Source organism: Neofelis nebulosa, chromosome 10, assembly GCF_028018385.1.
Source record: "Neofelis nebulosa isolate mNeoNeb1 chromosome 10, mNeoNeb1.pri, whole genome shotgun sequence".
In the NCBI taxonomy this organism is placed as follows: Eukaryota; Metazoa; Chordata; class Mammalia; order Carnivora; family Felidae; genus Neofelis; species Neofelis nebulosa.
Window position 1 is genome coordinate 11,797,325 of NC_080791.1, and position 8,419 is coordinate 11,805,743.

Here is an 8,419-nt window from a genome sequence, read left to right on the forward strand (position 1 = left end):
GTTACCATTCTGTGCTCATGGTCTGTCAGTGAAGCTGAGAGCGAGCTCTCTCCCTGCCAGAGGATCCTGCAGTGGAGGCCAAGACATCAGCACCACGGTCAGCACCCACTGGTCTGGTCTTTGGAAGACAGAGGAAAGCCAAGGCTTGAGTTTAACTATCTCCTTTGGGAACTCTTAGCAGCCAGCCCCTGGCACATTCACCCAAGAGAGCAGGACCATGAAAGAGGCAGAGTCAGGAGCCTGCTCTTCAATGTTACTTTTCATATCCTGGTCCCCTGTCCCAAACACCAGGGTTTAAGACATGCTCAGGAGCACTCTATCACTCCATCACTCCATCCATCTAACAAGCGTTCAGAGGAAAGGAATGCCAGAACCCACCCAGAGTGACCTTAGTGTCACAATGTTTTGCCTGAGGCTTTCTCTGGTTCTCCCTTTCTCATTCCAGCCTTATCCTTCTCCCCGTCTTGGGCTTCCTGTCACTCAGAGGAAGGCATGCTGGAAATGCACTAAATGCTGCCAGTCTAAAGGGAAAGGACCCCAAAGGAATCTTTGGGATGAACTGTTCTGGGCTGGCCAATCATAAGGGCTTCAGTAGGGAACATGTGAAGTTACACCTTTTCACGACCCCACACTGCAGTTCTACTTTGTAAACCTCCCTGCGAAGCTGGATGGAGGGTAGCCCTTGAGCCCTTGGGAGCTTCAAGAATGAGATATCCTAGAGACTGAGGAAGGGGACTCATCTCTTTTAGTTTCCTTCAGCTTCTTCATACCCTGTGCTCCCCAGCATGCAAAGTGAACTCATTAAATATCGTCTAACCAGCTGCTGGCTCCTAAGGTGAACTAGAATGAGATTTCACCTGCTTCTTCCATTCCAGACATATGGGCTTTTGCTATTAAATAGGGATTTTATATTTACCTTTGTTTTGTTGATGGGTGGATATCAGGGTCCCCCAGCAAAAATCAAGAGGCTGTGGGGCTGGGGATTGGCCCCATTCACAGTTGCTGCCTCATGCTGAGCAGAGATTGGGCTACAGGTGGTCGTTGTCCACCCCAACTCTTTCAGGACGGTTCTGGAAGCTCATACTTTGGAGCCTGGTCTTGGGACCAAAAGCTGCCCCACCCCACCAGGATTTGCTGGGGCTGGTCAGGCTATTGGTGGAGTCTCATGCCTCCGGCCAGAGAGAGAGAAAGGGGGACAGTCTGGCACTGTCAGTGCACCACTGGTCAGTAAGTGGGTGGCTATTGACAAAGTGTCCAACCAGAAAGCTAGCAAGACACTAATCAACCTATTGATTCCTCATCTCCCCCCCCCCCACCCTTCACCCACAATCAATGGGGCAACAGAGCCCAGCATTGAGGCAGCCAATTAACCACCTTGAGAAAGAGCCGCCACGTGTAACATCTTCTGCTCCACTAGCCACAGCCAATCAGCTCATCGATCCGGCATCCAAACTGTGCCACCCAGGGACAGGAGACTGAGGCCCAGGGCCAGAGAACACCCAGTGTACTGCCTCTCATCGATCAGTACTGATCTTGATCTTCTCCCAAGGAGACCTTTGCCCTGTGCGGGATATGAGAACGCTCAGAATTTCCTTCCCACCTGTTATGTCTCCCAGAACCTGCTCCCTTCCTTCCTCCTGCCACTTCAGCTCATTTCCTCATCAGACATCCAGAGAGAGAGAACCAGAAACCACCTGTGTCCTTGTAAGTGTTTGTGAGAAGCCTGCCGGTTCTCTGTCTTCTCCCTGCTCCTCTCCTGCAGCCTCCCCTCGTCACCTACAGTACTTCAGTCCTCACCTTCCCTTCCCACCCACGCTGCTTTCCAAACCTATCATGTCTATGCAAAAGATCCCACTGCAGGTCTTGAGTGCCCAGCATGAACCCTTCCAACCCCCTGTGGATTCACGGCCGTACTGCTCAAGTTGTGGGGCCCACTGCCACCATCCCATCTAGGAGGCTGCCTTTCTATCTGGTCAGCCGCAGCCTGGGCTCCGTGACCTCAGGGTTCCCGACAGGAGTGGACCTTCCCTGGCCTCCAGGATAGTCCAGGGAGAGGAGCTAAACTCAGAGCCAGGATATGGGAGATTTCCCCAAGAGAACAGGAGAGAGAAAAAGTTGCCCAGGGTGGGGTGGGGGGAGGTGCAGTGGGGGAGGGAGAGCATGTGGAGAGGTGGGGTTCAGCAATCACTAGCCAGATTCTCCTCCCTCCCCCACCTCCCCCCAGCCTCTGAATCAATACATTTTGAATCTAATCTAATAACAGAGATTTAACGAGGGGATAATGCACGTGGAGCGGCCAGGCGCTTTGTCTCTTCTTTCATGCGGCAGCTGGGGCCCATTATCCGGGGACAATGCCCCATGCTAATCACTCCTCCTCTTCTCCGAGTGTTTGGGGAGGGGTGGTGGGCAAAGAGGGCAGCTCCTCCCTGATTGGAGGGGAGTGGAGGGGCAGAAGAGGGGGGAAGAAGTCGAGAACCGGCCGGATGGGCCCCTCACAATTGTCTTGACCTGATACGAACTCATTGGCCCTCTCCCCCAGTGCACACGCCGTTCACGTCCACGCTGACCGCTCAGGGTCGGGGAGCCCTAACAGTGCGCACAAACAGCAGATAATTACCTATCAGCTGCAAGTCCCCGTGGCTGGGAGTTGGGTGGGTTGTTTTTTTTTTTCTTTTCTTTTCTCTAACTTGGTCCTCTATAATTTAAGCTCCCCCATTAATGCTTGTGATTGGCCAGCCCTGACTGTCATGGTTAGAGAATTAAACCCTGCTTTTAGAGACCAAGAATACCCCTCTCTGAAACACAGCCACATCTTCTGTCTCTTCTCTCTGGGACCTTGCAAAGGTGCTTGGCCTGCAGGAAGAGGTGTGGAGGTTAGACTATAGCAGGAACTTCTGGACAGTCATATTGACATGAATTAGATTGAGAGTCTGAAAGGGAAGGAATGGAATCTTATTTTCGAGAAGACTTGGAAGAAAGAGAGCTCTGTATCTACGTTGGGAAGGGACAGACCAGGGAGGAAGATCTGCCTCAGTCTCCACCGCCAGAGCCCAAGTTGGATGGAACCTAGAACTGGGGCATCTGCAGTGGCCACCCCCATTTCCTTATACAACACAGTTATTGGGGGCACCTTGGGTGCGGGTGGCTACCCCAGATTTGCATCTTGGCCCCATCACATGCCAGCTGTGAAACCTTGGACAAGTACTTAACTCCTCTGTGCCTCAATATTCTCATCTGCAAAGTGGGGGGTCATATCAGTACCTGGCTCATTGGGCACGTGTCTCCCAATATGGGGTAAAAGCCCAGGGAAGCATGAGGCTGGAGTCGAGAGGTGTCTCGGGGCGTATCAGCCCTTCCTCAGTGTGCTCACATCACATTCGGAATGGGTGAGAACGTCCTCCGGGAGAGTAGAGGCCTTTATCCTTCTCATCCCCATTTCAGAGACAGGAAGGCTAAGCAAGCTGGTCACTCATCATAAGGCCAACGGGGGCTCAACTTCCCATTCCCACCGGGTTGGATTCAGACCTCTGTGCCCCATCCCTTTGTGTCCCCCTTTCTCCCAGTACTCCCCCTTGTCTCACCCTGCACATTCCCAGCTCCTTTGCACAGAATTCCTGCCTAAAACAGCTTGGAGCCCCTGCGCTGGGAAGGTGTGTGCATACTGGCACAACATGGGTGGCCTACCCCGATCCTGGCTGGGTTTCTCCTATTCCGTTCCACTTCCAGTGTCCCTGTCTGCAAAGAGAATGAAACTTTTGGCAGAGGGCCACACCATGAGGATGACACTTGGGACTCTGGAAGCCTAGGGAGTCCCTTCCATGTATCTGGGAGCGGACCCCCGACACGCACACCATCTTTCCCACCCTCAACCCCAAGACTTAGAAAGATCTAGCCTAAGGCATGAAATAAGATGTCAATCTTTGTCCCAGAAGAGCCACAACCCTGTCTTTCTGAAGTCTGTCCACAAGGTGGCAGCAAAGTCCAAACGTTCTACGGAGAGGCCGGAAACCTTTGATCATCCCCGTGGCTTCTTCCCCAGGAGCCTCTGAAGCCCTCTTCCTTCAGGGCCAGAGTGTTTCGTGCCCTGTTTTGATACTCTGGGCAGAGGCTGTCCCTCTGACCCCTTCCCCTGTCACACAGCTGTGTCCACGCTGATCCCTGGGCAACTGGCCCTCTTCTGTGCTCAGAGCTGGACTCCACACAAAGCCACACACCTAGCTGCTCTTTTGGTTTCTGCTTCTGCGATGCAGGTATCGATGCCTGATGGTGCCGAAGCTGCTGTACCCAAACCTGTACACATACAGGCCCACGGAGGACTCTCAGCCTTTTTCTGCTGCCCGTGTCTCCAGGGCGCCAACCCCAGGCCGTCCTGGGCTGGCTGAGATGGTTCTCAGTGATCCCAGGAAAATAAGGTGGGAGAAAGGTACTGGGCAGAGCAGGAGCTGGTGGGGGTCAGTAGTCAGACAGGGGCGGTGGGACATAGAGATAGCTGTCCAAGAGCTCTGGGATCAGTGTTGAAGAGGTGCAGTTGGTCCCAAACACGGTGAGCGAAAGGACTGTTTTCCCAGCACAGAGCCTGTATCTTTGCTGCTGTCACATGCTAGCTGGGGACAGTGGTCGCCTGCTGCTGCTGTAACAAATTACGAATCTAAAAACACAAGTTTATTATTTTGCAGTTCTGAAGGTCAGAAGTCCAAAATGGACCAGCAGGGATGTGTTCTTTCCAGGATGTCTAGCGGAGGATCTGCGTCTTTGTCTTTTTCTGATTCTAGAGGCCACCTCTAGTCCTTGGCCTGTGGCCCCTTCCCCGTCTTCAAAGCCAGGACTGGAACAGCGTCAGATCTCTCTGCTTTGTTGCATCTCCTCTGATGCTTCTGCTTCCTTCTCGTACAAACACTTTGGTGGTTACGGTGGGTCTGCCTGGATAATCCAGAATAATGTCCCCATCTCAAGATCCTGAATTGTACCGCATAGGCAAAGTTCCTTCTACCCCGTAGTATGGCCTGATCACAGGTTCTGGGGATTAGGAAGAGGACATCTTTGGGGGAAGGGCACCGTTCTACAACTCTGTGAAATCCTGTGCAAAGTGCTTAACTTCTCTGTGTCTCAGTTTCTTCATCTGTAAAATCCATTCTCTAGCAGGACCTGCCGTACAGGATTGTTACAGGGAATAAAAGAACCAAAACTGGGGTGCCTGGGTGGCTCAGTGGGTTAAGGGCCTGACTCTTGATTTCAGCTCAGGTCATGGTTTCATGGTTCATGAGATCAAGCCCCGATTTGGGCTTTGCACTGACAGCAGGGAGCCTGCTTGGGATTCTCTCTATCCTTCTCTCTCTGACTCTCCCCTGCTCTTCTGCATGCTCTCTCTCTCTCTCAAAATAAGTAAATAAACTTAAAAAAAAAAAAAGGAACCAACACAAGTAAAGGGTTGAGAACAAAGTAAACGCTTGGTAAATTTTAACTACGGTTTTATTATTGCTCTTACTCCCAATTCTAGAAGCTTCCTGCCCGGACACCTCATCAGCAAAATGAGGTGTGGTCCATCTCAGACCCATTTAATTAATACTATATATGAAATACACTTTCTATTAGGCAACATTCATTTGTGCAATAGTTTATGGTGATGCATCCTGCATTAGTATCACTTAGCAGAAGAGAATATGTAAGCAGAACCCAGGAAGCAATGAGTCCCAGACCCCAGACTGGCAGGCGATACAGGATCGGGTTGAGGCAGGTTCTCTCTCTCCTCTCCTCCCCCTCCCCCAAATCTGTTCATCTTCCCAGTGGGCAGAGGCACTTGACAATGGTAAGGGCTTCTCCAGGTAAGAGGTGTTCAGCACGGGATGGGGTCTGGAATCCCTTCCCTTCTCCTGATCCACCTTCTTTGCCTGAGAAAGTACACAGAGGCAGGGGAATGGACAGCATGGCCTCTAGAGGACCTTCCCAGCTGAAGGTCCAGGAAATTCTGCCTTTCCATCTAGGTGACAGTTAATCATGGCTTAGGCTTCAGTTCTGCACTGTGTCCTCTTCTTCTGGCTGACATATCCATCTCCATGGCCCCTTTCACCCAAGGACTCACTTTTCTGCTTCTCACTAATGAAACTCAAATCTGTCTGCCATATGGGTTTGTCCTCGGGCTTCAAATTCCCACCAAGGGCTCACGCCTCCAGAGTCTTGTGAAGGTGAGGGCTGTTTCTCCCACTATGTTAGCCTCAGCCAGCACACGCTCTTCCCACACCCCCGCCAATTTCTTTACAATAATTGTGGTGCACTCAATTCTCGCTGAGTGATTTGCTTTAGCATTTATCCCGGCTCCCAGCCTGTAAGTCCCCGAAGGCAGGTGTTTCTGGTGCTAGTCACCGCTCACATAGTGCCTGAACGCACCCCGTGCTTTGCATTTGGTAAGTGAATCAGTGAATGCATCGCAGTTGGGGAAAGAGACACCTGCTTGCAGAGGGAGACCTTACCTAAAATTTCAATTCTATGCTGCCCTTCAGCCCTCACTGTGGCTACCGGTTTGGGGTGGGGGTCGGGGGCAGGGAGTCCCGTGCTAGAGAAAGACCTGGGCAGCTGCAAGCGTCCTGGGGAACGTGAGGGCAGTCGCCTTGAGGAGGCTGGGTGGCCATTGAAGCTCCTTTGCCACTTGCTTGGCAAATCTTCTCCGAGACCCTTAAGAGAACGAATCCCTTTCTGCCAGGACCTCACACTGAGCCACTGTAGCTGGTCTGGGGCTGTGTCTGCTGAAACGGTGAATGCCCTCCCCCAGCAGGGACTGGCTGCTTCTTACTCAGGTCCACACCTCCAGGGCCAGATGCATGCCTGGCCCAGGGTGGAGGCTCAGGCTTTGTGGAATGAAGGAAGGAAGGTGGTAGTGTGGATTCCATTTGAGTCTGTGTCTACTAGGATGACCATAGGATTTTTCATCCAGACCAGAGTATCTTTGTCCCGGAAACGGAGGCAGAATTAATAACAGCACACGGACAGCCTACTCTAGAGTGGGGTTGTCCGGGGCAAACGGGATGTATGGGCACCCTGCGTCTTCAGGGTCTTCCCGGCCCCTTCCATGGCGGAGACCCTGCCAGAGCTGGCCAGCTGGGAGTGCTTCCACTCCCACGAATTCTAGGGACAAGAGGTCTTGGGCTGGGGGAGGGGGAGAGAGGCCGCAGCACTGCCCTTTGTCCACTCTGGGATCATGGTTTTCCTCCTGAGGTTTGCCTCAGAGGTCAGAAGGATTTCCTGTGGGGTCACATTCCTCAGCAGAGCTATGGGGCGGGGGTGGGGGATCCTGGGCTGGCCTCTGCCCTCCCACCTCTAAGAAGAAAGATGGGCTGATGCTGAAGCAGGAAGCGGTGCGAGGCAGGCCCAGGCAGGCAGAAAGGGGCTCTGAGGGCCCCACCCCCACCATCCAGAGGGCTTGGTTCTGCGAACCCCCTTGACCCCCTTCATCCCCAGAGCAGGAGAGGCTGCCTTGTGCTCGCGTGTGGGGTGGTGGGATGCAGTGAGGAGGGGGACTGCTGACAGAGGGGACGTGCCCCGTGGGGTTGAGCATCGGCTAAACGCAGCTGGCTTGACAAGGAATCCTCAGATAAACCATTGCCTTAAAGGTCTGCTTTTCATTAATAATCTGTTTTTATGGAGGAGGAAACCCATCCGCCCCCCCCCCCCACCCCGCTTCAGAGTAGAGAGAAAGAAAGTACAATTGTGTTGCTAAAGGGGGAAATGGATTTGGATCTCCCCCTAGCTTTCTGACAGCTCCTTGGGGGTTGCCCAGAGTTTGGGAGTGGAACAGAACTCCCCCTGAGGCCAGGCCATATCTGTGCAGTAAAGGGCAAGATATCAGGGAGATGGTGGGAAATGGGGGTGGGTAAGAGGTTCAACCCTGAAGGTCTACTGTGGTGTCTTCTGGGATTTGGGGTCGGCCTCACCATCCCCAACATGCCTCTGGGCACCAGTTTTACAGGGCTGCTCTGTCAAGCTGCACAGGTTGTGCACTGTACAACCCTAGGGGCACCATTTACATGGACCCCAATGTGAACAGAGCCCCTGGAGTTGTGCCACTCAGGAAGCTCTGTCAGGAGCCTTTACACATGCTTGTCCCTCTGCGTAGAATGTCATTCTGGCAAGATCTGGCTTAGATCTCAGCTCCCCTCAGAGTTCTTAGTGCCTCCTTCCTGCGTACCCACCACCCCCACACATGCCTCTGTTCTACATTTACTGCATGGAATTGCAGCGATCTGCCTCAGCGTCTGTCTTCTCCACTCTTCCTCCCTGCCGCCTTCCTAACACAGTGCCTGGGCTGTCGAGGCACCGGGTGAGTAATGTGGCCTGAGCCCTGGAGCTGGCGGGACTGGGGAGATCACTGCACACTCTTTCATGGCCAGGAAGATGCTGCAAAGTGACTTGTCCACAGTCACTCAGG